Genomic DNA, 15,087 nt, shown 5'->3' on the forward strand with positions numbered 1-15,087 from the left:
CAACCTTGTGGTGTTTTCAAGGCTAGGGTTGTAAGAGACAAGTTCTCTTAAGGTCCTACCTAGATTAACCGTCCGTTCATTACTTGATTCTAGCTGATCAAGAGGCGTTGAATATGGAGGTTATGAAGCCCAAATAGCATTCCTTCAGTTCGAAGCCCAATAAGCCCTCCAGAGTATTCGAGGGATTTATAGAGAATACTTACGTGGAGGAGCACATGGATAATTCCTTGGATGATGACGTGGATACAGACGGAGCTTAACGTGATATATGGAAGGCCACCCTGAAAACCACCATGGCATATAAGTTATCGAAGTGTGAACACTTGGACCTTGAGAAAGATAAGAGCACGTTCTAAGAGACCAAAAAGAGCATTTGAAGCCAATTTCCATGTTGTTGAAGACCCAACGCAATTATATATGCATAGAGAAGTCCATTGGAGCTATAATCTTTTAAATTGGGGCTCAAATGCATTGTGCTATGGACCATGGGAGTTTCATAACATGATTCAACTACATTCAAGCCCAAATGGATATCTAAAAGGCTCATTTATACTTTTGGACGTGAATAGCAATGAAAGTCCATTTGGAAGATCCAAGAAAATTCAAAAAGTATCAAGAGTGATATTATTGACATTAATTAGGATTCTGTTTATTTTAATTAGTTTCCTATTTTATAGTTTCTTATTTTCAAATAGCAGACTTGTTCTTGAAGTTTAAGTTGTTTCCTTTTATTTCTATATAATAAATGATGCCTTCCATAATCAAATAATCATTAATGAGGCATCATCTCTAGCATTTATGTCTTAAGATGCTTATTCTAGAGTATTCTATGGTTGCCTATATATAGGCTACGTTTTTGTACTTAAAAGGAAGACTTAGATGAATGAGAATTGAGTTTATTTCTCTCTGTGTGAGCTTTTCTTGCATCCTTATATTCTCATAAGAATATTCGACAGTATCAAGGGATTGATCAACCTTGTGGTGTTTTCAAGACTAAGGTTGTAAGAGAAAGGTCCTCTTAAGGTCCTACCTAGATCAACCGACTGTTCATTACTTGATTCTAGTCGGTCCCTCGCCCCAATATCACTAGTCCTATAAAAATCTTCTCAATGCTTGTTCAATTTTGGTTTCTTACGTTGATGCGTTTATAGTTTACTCTGATGTGTCTGTAGATGTATTTATCCCTAAATTTTTGGATCCATAGCGGCTATTTGGATTAAAAAAAAATCGTGACTTTATTAAAATAGTAGTATATCTAAACACTCATGCTAAAATCAAAATCAATTTTGAACATTGAATTTTTTTTTTTACAGGCAACTATTACTTGTTCTCCAATCATTTTAATTTTTCTAAGTCAAATCCAAATACACTCGATATTTCTTTTGATCCAAAAAAAGGGTCTAATGCTGGAGGCTTGAAATACTTTATATATTTATCCTAAGGAAAAATTAAGTGACTGTATCTGTAGGTAAATGATGTAGAAGTGGAAGTAATGGAAGGAGACGCCAAAAACGTGCTTTGCGATGCTGTGGACAAACATCATGCTTCTATATTGGTTGTGGGAAGTCATGGTTATGGAGCTATAAAAAGGCTTGTAAATTTTCCTGCAACTAACCATTATGCAGTTTTACCTTACAATTTTGGGGAGATTATTATTTCTTTAAATCATTAACCCGTTTTTTCTTAACATTTAGCTTAAAATTGTTATGTAAACATCATTAATGTAACATCCTAAGTTTTTATCGAGTTTTAATAGCCTCTTTTGGGTTGATTTTGAGGATAGATTAGTGATTTAATCTTGATCTTGGTGTTTGGGTTGAATTTGAGGTTTGTTGGAGGAATAGGTGAACGTACCCCTCTCAGGGTATGTTCGCCAAACTTCGCCGCGACGCACCGGGAGTTTCAGAGGGGAGTGTCTTCTCGGGAAGGTTTGGCCGCGGCGAAGTCTAGGGGACGCCGCGGCGAAGTTGTTTTGGTGAGCGAGGCTTCCCTTTCGGGAAGGTTTTGCCGCGGCGAAGGTAAGGGCACGCCGCGGCGAAGTTCTTCTAGGCGAGCGAGAGTTTCCTCTCGGGAAGCTTTCGCCACGGCGAAGATTGGGGTTCGCCGCGGCGAAAGGTCGCGATTCTATATAATCGCTGGAGGGTTCAGTTGTGCGAAAATAAGAAAATCTGAAGGAGGAGAGAGGAGCTCTGCTAGGGTTTCGGTTTTGAGGCTTGGGAAAGACATTTCTAAGGATCCATTACCTCAAGTAAGTGATTTTAACCTCTAATCTTCTTTCTTTCTTGAAATTCCTTGGAATTTATAAGGATTTATGGTGAAACCCTAGGATTTTCTAGGTTGTGTTGGAATTGAGGTTTTTGACCGATTGTTTTGAGTTTAATTGATTGCTTTGGGTTAGTTTAAGTATTTAATCGGTGTAGTTTTCTTGGATTTAAAGAATCTTGAGTTTTTGGAGTTAGGGTTTATGGAATTGGATGATTTGGGATTGAGGATGATAATGTAGAGATTGATTTTGAGTTTTGTGAATTGGGTTATGTTAAGGAGGGTTAAATTGGATGTTTAATCGGTTTAGATTTGTTGTTGGAACCTTAATTGCTCAAATGAGATGTTGGAGGTTGAATTCCTATAGTGGGTCCTTGAGGTTTGAACTCTAATTGATGCTTGGAAGGAGACTTGATGTTTTAATAGACTTTGAGGACTTTGGAGTGTTGTTTTGATAGTTATACCCTTTGAGTTGGGTAGAGTTTTGATGGAAGATAGGAATTTTGTGTCCCCAAGTGTTGTTTTGGCCACATTATTAGTTTGAAAGCTAATATATGATGGTTGTGTGTTTGTGTGCTTGTGTAGACCGGTTATGAGTCTTGGTGGTGCACGGGGCCACATCGTTGGTTTGTTATTCCTTGCTCAGGCGAGAGGTAACCACTTTCCAATCCTTAGTACTTGCTTCTGTGGTATTGTGAGTATATTTGTGTTTTGGTGCTCCAAGTAGTAATTGTGTTCAAACTATATGTTGTGTATAAAAAAGGAAAACCGTCTTGTGGGGTTTTGTTTGATGATGAATGAAATCTTGAAATTGTGAAAGATATGCCACTGAATGAGGTTAATTGTGAAATGATTATTACTCTTTGATTATGATTTGAGCATGATGCATTGATTGGGAATTGGTGAGAGATTTGTCTGTTACTACCACGTGGTAAGGCCTCCATTAATGCATGATGGTTGGCTTAGTACGCCCCCCATAGTGAGGGATAGGCCTTTTGGCTCCCTACGTCCCCCAGAGTGAGGGATAGGCCTTTTATGGCTCCTTACGTCCCCCATAGTGAGGGATAGGCCGGCTTCGGCTCTTGAAAATCCCCCAAAGTGAGGGATTTGGTTAGTGGGATTGTATCATTGCACTGGCATAACTTTTTGTGGCTATCTTGTTATCTTAGTATTTGTGAACTGCCCCACTTGACACCTCACGAGCACCTATTTAGAGTAGTACCTAGTATTGGAAAGGTTGGTTACTGGGACTTTGTCTCACCCCGTGGTTTACAATGTTTTCAGGTGAAGTTTCTAGGCGTGCGCCTTCGGGAAGAGACGCAGAGGCTTAAGCTTGGTTAGCTTTAGGCCTCTAGCCTTTGTTTATGTATGAATATGTTGTATATTGCCACAGTTAGGGGTCTTTTGTGATATTTTGATTATTGATCTATTGTAAATTGGAGGATACGTTACCTCTTTGTTTTAGTTGGCCGGAGGCCATTGCTATTGTTTTATGGAACTTTGTTATACCTTGTGGAAAACAAATTGGATGGGCTGATTTTTGGATGTATGTTGTTACCCGGGCCAGAGGCTCGGAGGCCCAGTGGATTATGATTGAATGAATGATTTCAGTTGCATGCAACGGTTTAAATGTGAATTCAAAATTATGCAAATTTCTTCCTACTATGGTAGTTCATTTAACAGATTTTCCTTTTCTACCATAGTAGTGATTTTATGATGAGTTATAATGTTTTGAGGTTAAGGGATTTACAATTAATTCATATAGCAAAGTTTTTTTTTTAAAAAAAAAAAGAAAACTTCCATTTGACATGTTGATGTTGTGTTCTTGTAGGGCTGTGTTAAGGATTAACAACTATCATAGCAGGTATTGACAATTCATGCATTACATTTTGTAATATGCTGAAAAAATGTGTTTGTCAATACCTGCCGCGATAGTTGTTATTCTACACCTTAAGTTGTCAACGATTACCCTTTCAATTGTCAATGCAAACTTAAAAAAAAATTTGGTAATTAAACAAATAAAATTTTTTTGCAATGAGGTCCCTTGGAACTTTAGAATAATTTGATGATTTTAAGAGACTTTTTTTATATTTAATTCCCTTGGGTGTGCCTTTATTGCCATTTTTCCTTTATTTTTTTTTGGACAGCGTAAATTTTGATGGCATATTGCTAAAAAGGACTTAAAAGAAAAGATATTTGTAAGAATGGCTCAGAATTCTCTCTTTCGAATATGGGAAAAAAGTGAAAAAAAAATCTCGAAGTTAAAGATATAGAAAATGGAAGAGTAGTTGCAGATTTTTTATGTGTGCAGAATTTGCATATCTTGTCAAAATGTCAAAAATCTACAACTGATATTTTTTTCTTGGCATTTTTCCTTCCATGTTTTTAATTGGTGTTTAAGGAAGAGTACTCTGAATTCTTTTGCCAAATATTTTTTTGCTCTTACAATTTCCCCTAAATTTAATCTAAATAATGTGTTTGACTGAAAAAAATTGAATAATGTGAAATAAACCCAGGATATCCCAAAATGTTTATTAATAGGTGCAATGATGTTAGTTGAGTAGGGGGGAGAACAAAATCTTGTTTTGCACATTTGAGGGCTTAAAAATGGAAGAGGATACTGTTAGCGGGGTACGGATTGTCTTAGCGGCCCCTCTCTCAGCATCCCTCAGTGTCCCAACATAGTGTGTTTAGATTGATCTAAGAGCTTATAATATGCCACATCATCATACTATTAAAAATTTAAAAATAAATCTGACTAATACTATACCATTGTTGAGTACCTTTAAACTATTGTTTAAATACAAGCCAGGGAATGTTTGGTCCATGAATTGTTCTGGGAGATTTCAACTCTTACCTCTCTATAGAAGACAAATCTAGGGGCGCTAGTCCAAATGTAACCTCAATGAAGCAATTTAATGAGTGTATTCAGAGCTCTCAATTACTAGAAATGGAGTATGTGGGTGACAAGTTTACTTGGGAAAGAAACCATATGAAGGAGAGGATTGACTGGGCTTTCTATAATGCTTCTTGGACTAATATCTTTCCTTTTTCCAAAGTTCATCATCTATGTAGATATGGCTCTGATCATCGACCTATTCATGTCAAATGCACCCCTCATATGTATCAAAGACTGTCTAAACCTCCTTTCAGGTGTCAAGCTACTTGGGTGCTTGAGGAAGATTTCATTGATGTAGTGAAAAGAAGTTGGCAGCAAGGAAGTTGGGAGCAAGGAAGTTGGGAGCAAAAAATTAATTGTCTTACCATTGAAGTGGAGAGATGGAATAAATTGAGAGTGGGCAACATCACAACCAAAAAGAAAGCTTTGCTAAATCGAATTGAAGTGGTGGATAGAGCAAGGAGAAGAAAAGATAATCAATTCCTCTTGGCAACAGAGAAACAACTTTGGCAGGAGTACAATAAAGTTCTTGCTCAAGAAGAACTTCTTTGGTGCCAAAAATCCAAATGCAATTGGTTGAAATGAGGTGATTGTAATACTAAATTTTTTCATGCTTTAGCTATCATCAAAAGAAAGAAAAACTGAATTAATGGGATGAAAGATTCTAGTGGAGAGTGGACTTTTGACCAAAAGACTTTGAAAAGTATGGCTCTGTCCTACTATAACTCTTTGTTTAGTAGTGAACTAGAATTCATAACCAATTTAGTACTTGTAACTCTTTTCCTGAGTTAGGGCATGCGGATAAACAGATTCCTATAGCTGAAGTTACAGATGAGGAGATCAAGACAGCAGTTTTTGATCTTGGCGCCTTTAAAGCACCGGGCCCTGTGACAACCATTCTTTTAAAACCCATTTAGATCAAAATTTTCAATTTATTCGAAAAATTAACCATGATAGAAAAGAAGAAACATTAAAATTTTAAAATTTGCTATCATGGTTAAAAGAAATAAATTTATATTACGAGCCACATCAATCGTTCACTAAGGCCTTGGACTTTCAAAGTCCAGAAATATCATTCAACCGTTAGCCCAAACCAAACTTTCACTTTCAAACACACGAACTGATAAAACATTTTAATATAAGTCATAGAGCCCATTAGTCAAAAGTCAACACTTTCGAAGGAGCGTTACATGCAGAGTCTAAGATGTCTCAGGCCTCCTCGCGGCCCTGTCATACCATATAGTAGTAATTAAAAGTATTATTTTACATCATGATAGTATATGAGCCCTATGTGGCAATATATAACAAGTCAGCACATATAACAAAAGCAGGGAGGCTATACAAGCTATAACAGCACACTATGTCTCCAGAGTCTTCCCTGATGGGCCACCACCTGAACTATCGCCTGAAAATGTTAAACCACGGGGTGAGACAAACGCCTCAGTAACCAACTTTCCAACTCATCATACATACTAACATGTACTCGTGAGGTGTCAAGTGGGATAATTATTAAACCTCAATATCTATATACCAATGAAAATACAAATATGTATACTCAAATAATCTCAATCATCCAAACTCTCATTATGGGGGCTAACACACAAGCCACATAAGTCTATCCCTCACTATAAGGGATCAAACCGACCTATAGGCCTATCCCACACCTTGGGGGACGATTAAGTATTCACAAAGATTCATCCCTTATTATAGGCCTATCCCACACTTTGGGGGACAAATAAAAAGCCACAAGGGTCTATCCCTTACTCTAGGGACGAAGGAAGAAGCCAACCAATGTGCACCAATGGCGGTCTTACCACGTGGTAGGATAGGGCTCAATCCAAAAATCCAAATAACAACCAACCATTCACAATATAACAAAAATGTCTCAATATTTTTCCAGTATAATCCATAAGATATAAATCATATATCTTTTCCAAACTTCTCAATCACAATTCCAAAAATCCCACAAGACAATTTTCATAGCTCAAAAGATATAATTTATCTACTTGAGTTTCAAATAACAAATCATTATACCAAAATAGCAAAATACTCACAAACAACATATTAGCACATATAACAAGTGGAAAGTGGTTACCTCTCGCCAAAGCAATACTAAGGATTACCACAAGGTCAATCCTTTGCTCAACCAATAATTAATCTACACAATTAATATAACCACATATTAATATAAACTAATTAATTAAACTTCTCTATATTATTTAAATTTCTAATTTAATTAATTTTTATTCTAAATTCCCGCAACTCTGATAACCCAAAATTATTAAGTATTTTGGAAACAACTTAAAATTCTAACAACCCAAATTATTTATTTACCACCTCCAAATTATTTACCTTAATAAAAAGGATTTTCCACAATTTCTAAATATAAAATTATTATGTTCTAAATTCTAAAAAATCTCATTTTAAGTTTAAACCTCAAAATCAAACTATCAAAAATTCAATAATACTTCAAGTATTTATAAATAAATAATCTGATCAAAAACTTTAATGGTATAACTACCACACATATATATTTCCACAAATAATAAACTTTTTAGCTACAATAATTATTTTAAAACCTCCAGTCACCCAATAAATAAAACTAAACCGATTAAAATCTCAATAATATATCAAACAATCAAAATAAATTATTTAGCTTAAATTTAATCGGTAAAAATATGGTATATCTCATACATAACATATTTTCCACTAAATAAATTAATTTAAATACTAAAACTAACAAATAGAGAAATCTAAACCGATTAAAATTAACAACTGATTTACTTCTAAATTTCTATAGTTAACTTTTGTCAAAACTCAATACTTAGATCATATATAAGTCTCAAAATTTTCTCCAATCACTATAGTAATAACGTAAATAGGAAGCTTAAAATATACAGGAAATATTTATAAAGAAAGTTTGATAAAAAGAAGTAATTTTGTGTACCTAAAATATCTTCAAAACTTGCCCTCTCTTTCACCGGTATGCTCCTCTCTCTCAAGCACACTCCAACTCTCTTTCTCTCTTCTCCTCTTTCTCTCACGCATTCTCATCTGCCCCCTACTCGCTCTTTTATCTCCATCTTTCCAACTACCTTTTTCATTTTTTTCTTCTAGCATTAAATCCTTCTCTCCAAAATCTTCATTCCTCCCATTTTTTCCACACGTCTCTCCCAAATTTCCACTCTTCAAATTTTCCACCGTAACATTTCAACTTTCCACCAAAAGTTAGTGGAAAGTTGACTATATATATATATATATATATATATATATTTTAAGGATATTACAAGCCCGGATGGTATCCATGCTTTTTTCTATCATGAATATTAGAACATTGTGGCTAGAGGCATTACCCGAATGGTAAGAGAAGTGTTTCAGGAACCAGAAAAAGTTCAGGTCTCAATAATACTAATAAAGCCCAATTTTTATATATTTTATCCCATATTAATTTAGGATTTAAATGATAATTTTGAGCTTAAATGAACTTTTTTTGCATTACTGAATTAATTGGTTGATTTTTAGATTTTGCATAAAAATTGAGATTTTGGATTAAAAATATAGATATTTTTTATTTCCTATTTTGACTTGGAATTAATTTTTCCTATTTCTTTGGAAACAAGTCTCATATTTTTAGAAAGACTATTTTTAGAAAGTTTTGCACTTTCTTGCCTAATTTTTGTGCATACCTAATGTTTAATTTTTTATTATATTTGGATATAATCTACATTAATGGATGCACTTAAATTTTTGTAGGACAAGAATTTGCATATGGAAAATCCAATGGTGCAAGATTGTTTCTTGGAATCTAAGCACAATCCAATGGCTAATATCAAGTGGGTCAATTAATTACTAATGGGCTTGAGCTTTGGATCCGCGAAATTTCCTTTTCTCCCATTAAAATACTTTCCTTATTTGAGAGCAAGGATTTCATGCCTAGTATCCGAAGAGAGAGATCACGTTGAGAGGCGGTCAAAGAATTTTATTCACTTCTTCATTATACTTGTGCAGTGCCCATATATTCCCAGGATTCACGTCACGTAGAGAGGGGAGGATTGAAACAATTATTTCACTCTCACACTCATCTTTTCCCCTACGCAAGGATCCACTTCATCTCCACATAATCATCCTCTTCTCTTCTTTACTCCTCATGGCTGCAGCATCTAATGATTTTGGAGGGAAGATAATTTTTATGGAGGCTTAAGCTTACAAGGAGGCAACTTGGGAGGAGTATGAAGGAGACTAGAGCCTTGGGCTAGCACTTGAAGACTACAAGGGAGTGATATTCCATTTATCTTTTTAATTCAAGGATTTGAAATTATTTAGTTTTAAATAATTTTAAGTTGTAATTTTGTGAGACAATTTAGTTCTAGGTTATCATCTTTATGCTTGGATTGGATTGATATTTGGATTTTATTTGTGTTGAGACACTTGTTGGAATTTATGTTTAGAACCTTTGCATTGTTAATTGAATTTATAATTGAGTTTTCATTATGAGTTTAATTATCAATGTGGTTGAATTGCAAATTGGGGTTCTTTTGCCTCTTAATTATTTAATTAAGTTGGTTGATTATCTGATTGTTTAATTGAAGCCTCTTAATTATTTAATTAAGTTGGTTGATTATCTGATTGTTTAATTGAATAATTTCAAACATAATTTCCAAAATTAAATTGAATTATCTTCATTGGTTTTAATAGGCTTAATTAACCAACCTTACACTGTTATGAGTTCTCTAATGGTTTAAGGGTTTTTGAAGTTGAGGGTTTCCTTTATTTCAAGTAGGTAATTAAGTTTATTAATTCCACTCTCTTATCACCTCCCTTGGGTCTAATTAACTGATTAAGGCTATGAAAGTTAAATTCATGCGAATCCTAAGTTGTCCCCTCTACCGTACCTGAAGAGAAATTTCTGAATTTCTACTTGCTAATTCTCTTTGCTTTCTGATTAATTTTCTTTATTCATTATTTTTATTTTCCTTCTGAGAAAACCCCCCAAAAATTGCATTGCATTCATTTAGTTTAATTTAATTTTCATATATATTTTAGGACATTTGCATCTTGCATTTAGATTTAGAATTTTGCATTTTAGTTTAGGTCCAATTTATTACTTTTTTTTATCACCTACATTTTCACCTAAAGAAACCCACAACTTGCTCCTTGGAAGTAATGACCTAGGTCGATCCTAAACTACAAATTAATTAGGACCTAGTTTAATTGAGTGCTTTAACGACAAAGGCATCATCAAATACCAACTTAGTTTTGATTCCGAAAATGGAGTCACCTGAAAGTATGAAGGATCTTCAGCTGATTTCCTCATGTAATGTAAGCTACATGATTGTCGCTAAAATAATCAGTAAGAGAATCCGAGGCATTATTGGCAAAGTGGTGGGCAAACATTAATGTAGCTTTATCGCAGGAAGACAAAGTAGTGACAACATCATTATCACCCAAGAGGTAATCCATTCTATGAAAAGTAAAAAAAGAGATATATGGTGGATGGCAATTAAAGTTGATTTAGAGAAAGTTTATGATAGGCTAGAATGGAGCTTTATTAATGATACTTTGAGTTGCATGGGGGTTGAGAATAAGTTGAGAGAAGTCATCATGGCTTGTATTGCCACTCCATCCTTTCAAGTGCTGTGGAACAGTAAAGCAACAGAGGCTTTCAAGTCAACTAAAGGTATTTGTCGAGGTGACCTGATCTCTCCATACATTTTTACTCTCTGTATGGAAAGGTTGGATCATATAATCCAAGACGCTATTGATGATGGTTGGTGGACACCAATTGAATTGAGTACAGATGGCCCCCCATTTCACATCTCTTTTTTGCAAATGATTTGATCCTCTTTGGTGAAGCTTCTACATGGCAGGTGGATGTCATGATGCAATGTATTAATAGGTTTTGTGAAGCATTGGGACAAAGGATGAACAAAGCAAAAACCAAAGTGTGCTTTTCCAAGAATGTTCATGGACCCAGAGTTGTAGAGATGAGTCACAGGATGGGAGTGGGACTCACAGGAAACCTGGAAAAATATTTGGGCATACCTCTAATCCATAAAAGGGCCTTGTATATGCCTTTTGTCCCTCTCTTGGAAAAATCAAGGCAAAAATTATTAGGATGGAAAAGAAACTTTCTCAACCTTGCAGGTAGAACTACTCTTATTAAAGTAGTTCTCTCAGCATTACCAGCTTATCACATGCAAACAATGCTTTTGCCTAAATACCTCTTGAATGAGCTTGAAAGTACTAGTAGAAAGTTCTTATGGGGTGAAACAGAAGAACAAAGGAGACTGTATCTAGTTTCTTGGGATTTAGTTATGGAAGACAAGAAGATTGGAGGATTAGGAGTCAAAAATTTGAGGAAGCAAAATGAAGCCTATATGATGAAGTTGTGTTGGAAACTCATATATGAGACTGATGCCTTGTGGGTGAGAATTATTAGAAGTAAATATAAATGCGATAAGATGAGTTTTCCACAGGTGAAGAAAAAACCAAATTCCTCCTTGACTTGGAGGGGAATATGTGAAATGTGGCGAAAGTTTAAACTTGGAGTAAGAAAAAATATTGGGAATGGTAATTCTTCCTACTTTTGATATGAGAACTGGGTCAAAGATGAATGTTCTATTGATTAATCTTGTGCCGAGTTATGAAGACTTTATTGATAAACATGAGAAGGTAGCATATTATGTCAAGAGGATAGACACCTTTGGTAGCCTTCCCTAGATGGTTGTTTTTCTATAAAATCTACTTACCATTTTTTGACTACAGGTTCACAAAGGCTGGTGGTGTTTTGGAGTAGCCTATGGAGATGGCAAGTCCCAGAGAAGATCAAGACCTTCATATGGTTGTTCTCCCACGGGCAAGTACATACTTCCGAGCTTATAGTGAGATAGGGTATGATAGATTTCAATTGTTGTTCATTCAAATATGCACAGGTGGAAGACTCAATGCATATGATTAGGGACTGTGAAAATACAAAAAATCGATGGAAATCTATTATCTGTCCCAAGATGTGGCCAACCTTTACTATGCTTCAAGGAATGGAGTGGGTGAAATGGAATTTGAAGAATGATATAGGAAAACAATACACCAAGAAAGTTCAATAAGCAAGACTCTTTGGATATATTTCCTAGGATATCTGGGTAGATTGGTGCAACAAGCTTTTCAACTCAACCACTACAGGAAGAAGGATCAATGTCAACAACAACCTCTTTAGAGCCGGTTGGGATCAAGATTTGATAGGACCATGTAAATTTTATGCCTGGAAATCTAGGATGGTGGAACAACCTAGATAAGTACAAGAGGACCATATACTTCTAGAAGTTGATAGATCAATGCTCAAAGATCGTAGAAGTGGGTGTGGTGGTGTAATCAGAGATGCTATAAACAGGTGGATCTGCGGCTTTAGCTGCAAGCTGATAGCTGTTCCTCTAATGATTGCTGAACTACTAGGTATCTTAAATGGTCTCAACCTTTGTTGGGCTAAGGGATACAGGAATATCAATCTTTACAGTGACTGTGTTGAAGCAGTTAGTATTATTTTAAGGGCTTGTGATGATAATCACCCATTTAGAGACATTATTGATAACATTAGACTTTCATTATAGCGAGATTGGCGGGTTAATTTGTATCATGTGAGCAGGGAGGAGAAGGAGATGGCCAATAGGATAGCAAGATTGGCCCATAGACTAGAAAATACTTAGTGTATTCTTGATCAACCACCTCCTCTTAACCAAGAGTTGGAGTTTGACGAAGAAAGATAAGCTTTGTTCTCTTGTTTCTTGCTTGTAAGTGTTGACATCCAATACTATTAAAAAAACTATTTTTTAAATTATTTTGGAGGGGAACTTCTAATTTTTTGGATGCACTTATTTTAACTATAAAATTTATTGCGATCCAAACTAATATAAATTGAGTCAGATGAGATCATAAAAGGAGACAAAACTCCACTATCAATTATCTTAATTAAAAATTAAAAAAATTAAAACACTTGGTATAGATTTGTCACTTTTTGTGGTTCTATATGACTCGATCTATATCAAATTGGATTGAGATAAATTTATCAGCTAAAGTTAGATAAATCTAAAAAATTAGACTCAACCTATAAATATTTGGTGGTTGAGTTTTTTTTTTTTAATAAGTGGTGGTCGAGTTTTTTGTTGTTGTTGTTGTCTTTCATGGTTATTTGAATAATTGAATTAGTATGGGCTGTCAAATTCTCTGGTTGAAATAAGGTAGGTACAAAAAAAATTAGATATTCCCTTGTAAAAAAATCTTTAAAAAATCAAAGTTGGTAAAAATATTTACACTATGGTTAAAACTTATTTTTAATTTTTAATAGTATAATAATGTGATACATCATAAACTCTCAGATTAATCTCAACAACCAAAATTTGGACGCTGAGGGGCGCACAGAGAGAGGGTCTGCTGAGAGGGGCACAGCTTGTCTCATTTGCCCATTCTCTAAGATCCAGATCCTCTCAATAGCGTTTTTCTCAGCATCTCTCAGTATCTTAACATCCTGTCTATTCAAATCATCCAAAGGCTCACAGTGCACCACATCAAATGGCTAATGGCTTGGACCAGGAAGGGAGAATGGGCCTAATGATGTGGTGCACTGTGAGCCTTTGGATGATCTAAATGGACAAGATGTTAAGATACTGAGAGATGCTAAGAAAACGCTACTGAGAGGATCTAAATCCCATTCTCTCCGCCGCCCCATCTCTCCTATTATATGTTAAACTGTTATGCCTGCCTTTGAGAGAACAGAATTTAAAAAAAAAAAATGAAAAGGGCCATTCTAATTTGCTAATTTTTTTCCTCAGTTATAAGTATTAGTTCAAAATAATTAGGCCTAACTTGAATACCGACTATAAGATACTACTTTCGATTTTAAATATAAGATCTATTTTGTAGTCTAAATTGCGCTATAAACTATATCTTATATTTAAAATAGAAAGTAGTATATAATTATGTTTAATGTAAATAACGATTACAAGGTATGTAAATTGCCACAAAATAAAAAAAAATATTTTTTTACTATTATATATTGCCTTATAATTAAATGGGAAAATGATAAAAAAAATTATGAAAATTACAAAATCTCAAATCAGAGATTCTTACAAATATTTTGTATTTTGTGACAATTTATATATCTTATAGTCGTTATTTATATTAGACATAATTATATACTACTTTCTGCTCTGAATATAGTATCTATTTTGTATTATAAACTAAATCTTATACTACCTCCGGTCCTAATTATAAGAGTTAGTTGACTAATTTGAGGAAATTAAACAAATAAATTAAATTAATTATTTGTAATAAATATGTATTGTCGTTCCTAAAATATCTTTACTAATCAAGTTTATTTGCTAGAACTACCATTATTAGAATGATTATCTTGGGAGAAAATGTATAAATATGAGAGACAAAGTGGATTGGAGTCTTATAATTAGAACCAAAATAAAAATCAAACGAGATGTTATATTAAGCGCCGAAGGTAGTATTTAGGGATAAATGATAGTAACTTACAATCAGTCTTCATATTAGGCATAATTATTTTGAGCTAATACATATAATTGATAAAAAATAAAAATTGGCAGTTCTCATCCCTTGAAGTACAGGTGTAACATTTTAATAGGAGGGATGGGGTAGCAGAGGGGCGGTGGAGAGAATGGGCAGAGGAGGGAAGCCGCGCCCAATGAATGAAGCCTGTGAGTTCAATGGGCCGCTCATATTTGATGGGGAAAAAAATGAAATTAATTTAAAAAAAGTGCACACATGGAGCTGAAGAATCAAGAATCAGCGCAATAGGGATTACCGTGATGCCAGGCGCCAACATCACGCAATATGCTTCCCATTTATTGTAGTGATCATAATAATAAAAGTATAGATAGAACAGTTTGGCATGCCTGGCGATTGTCCAT

This window comes from Neltuma alba, unplaced genomic scaffold (genome assembly GCF_004799145.2).
Source record: "Neltuma alba isolate B1F8T4 unplaced genomic scaffold, ASM479914v2 tig00010736_pilon, whole genome shotgun sequence".
Classification (NCBI taxonomy): Eukaryota; Viridiplantae; Streptophyta; class Magnoliopsida; order Fabales; family Fabaceae; genus Neltuma; species Neltuma alba.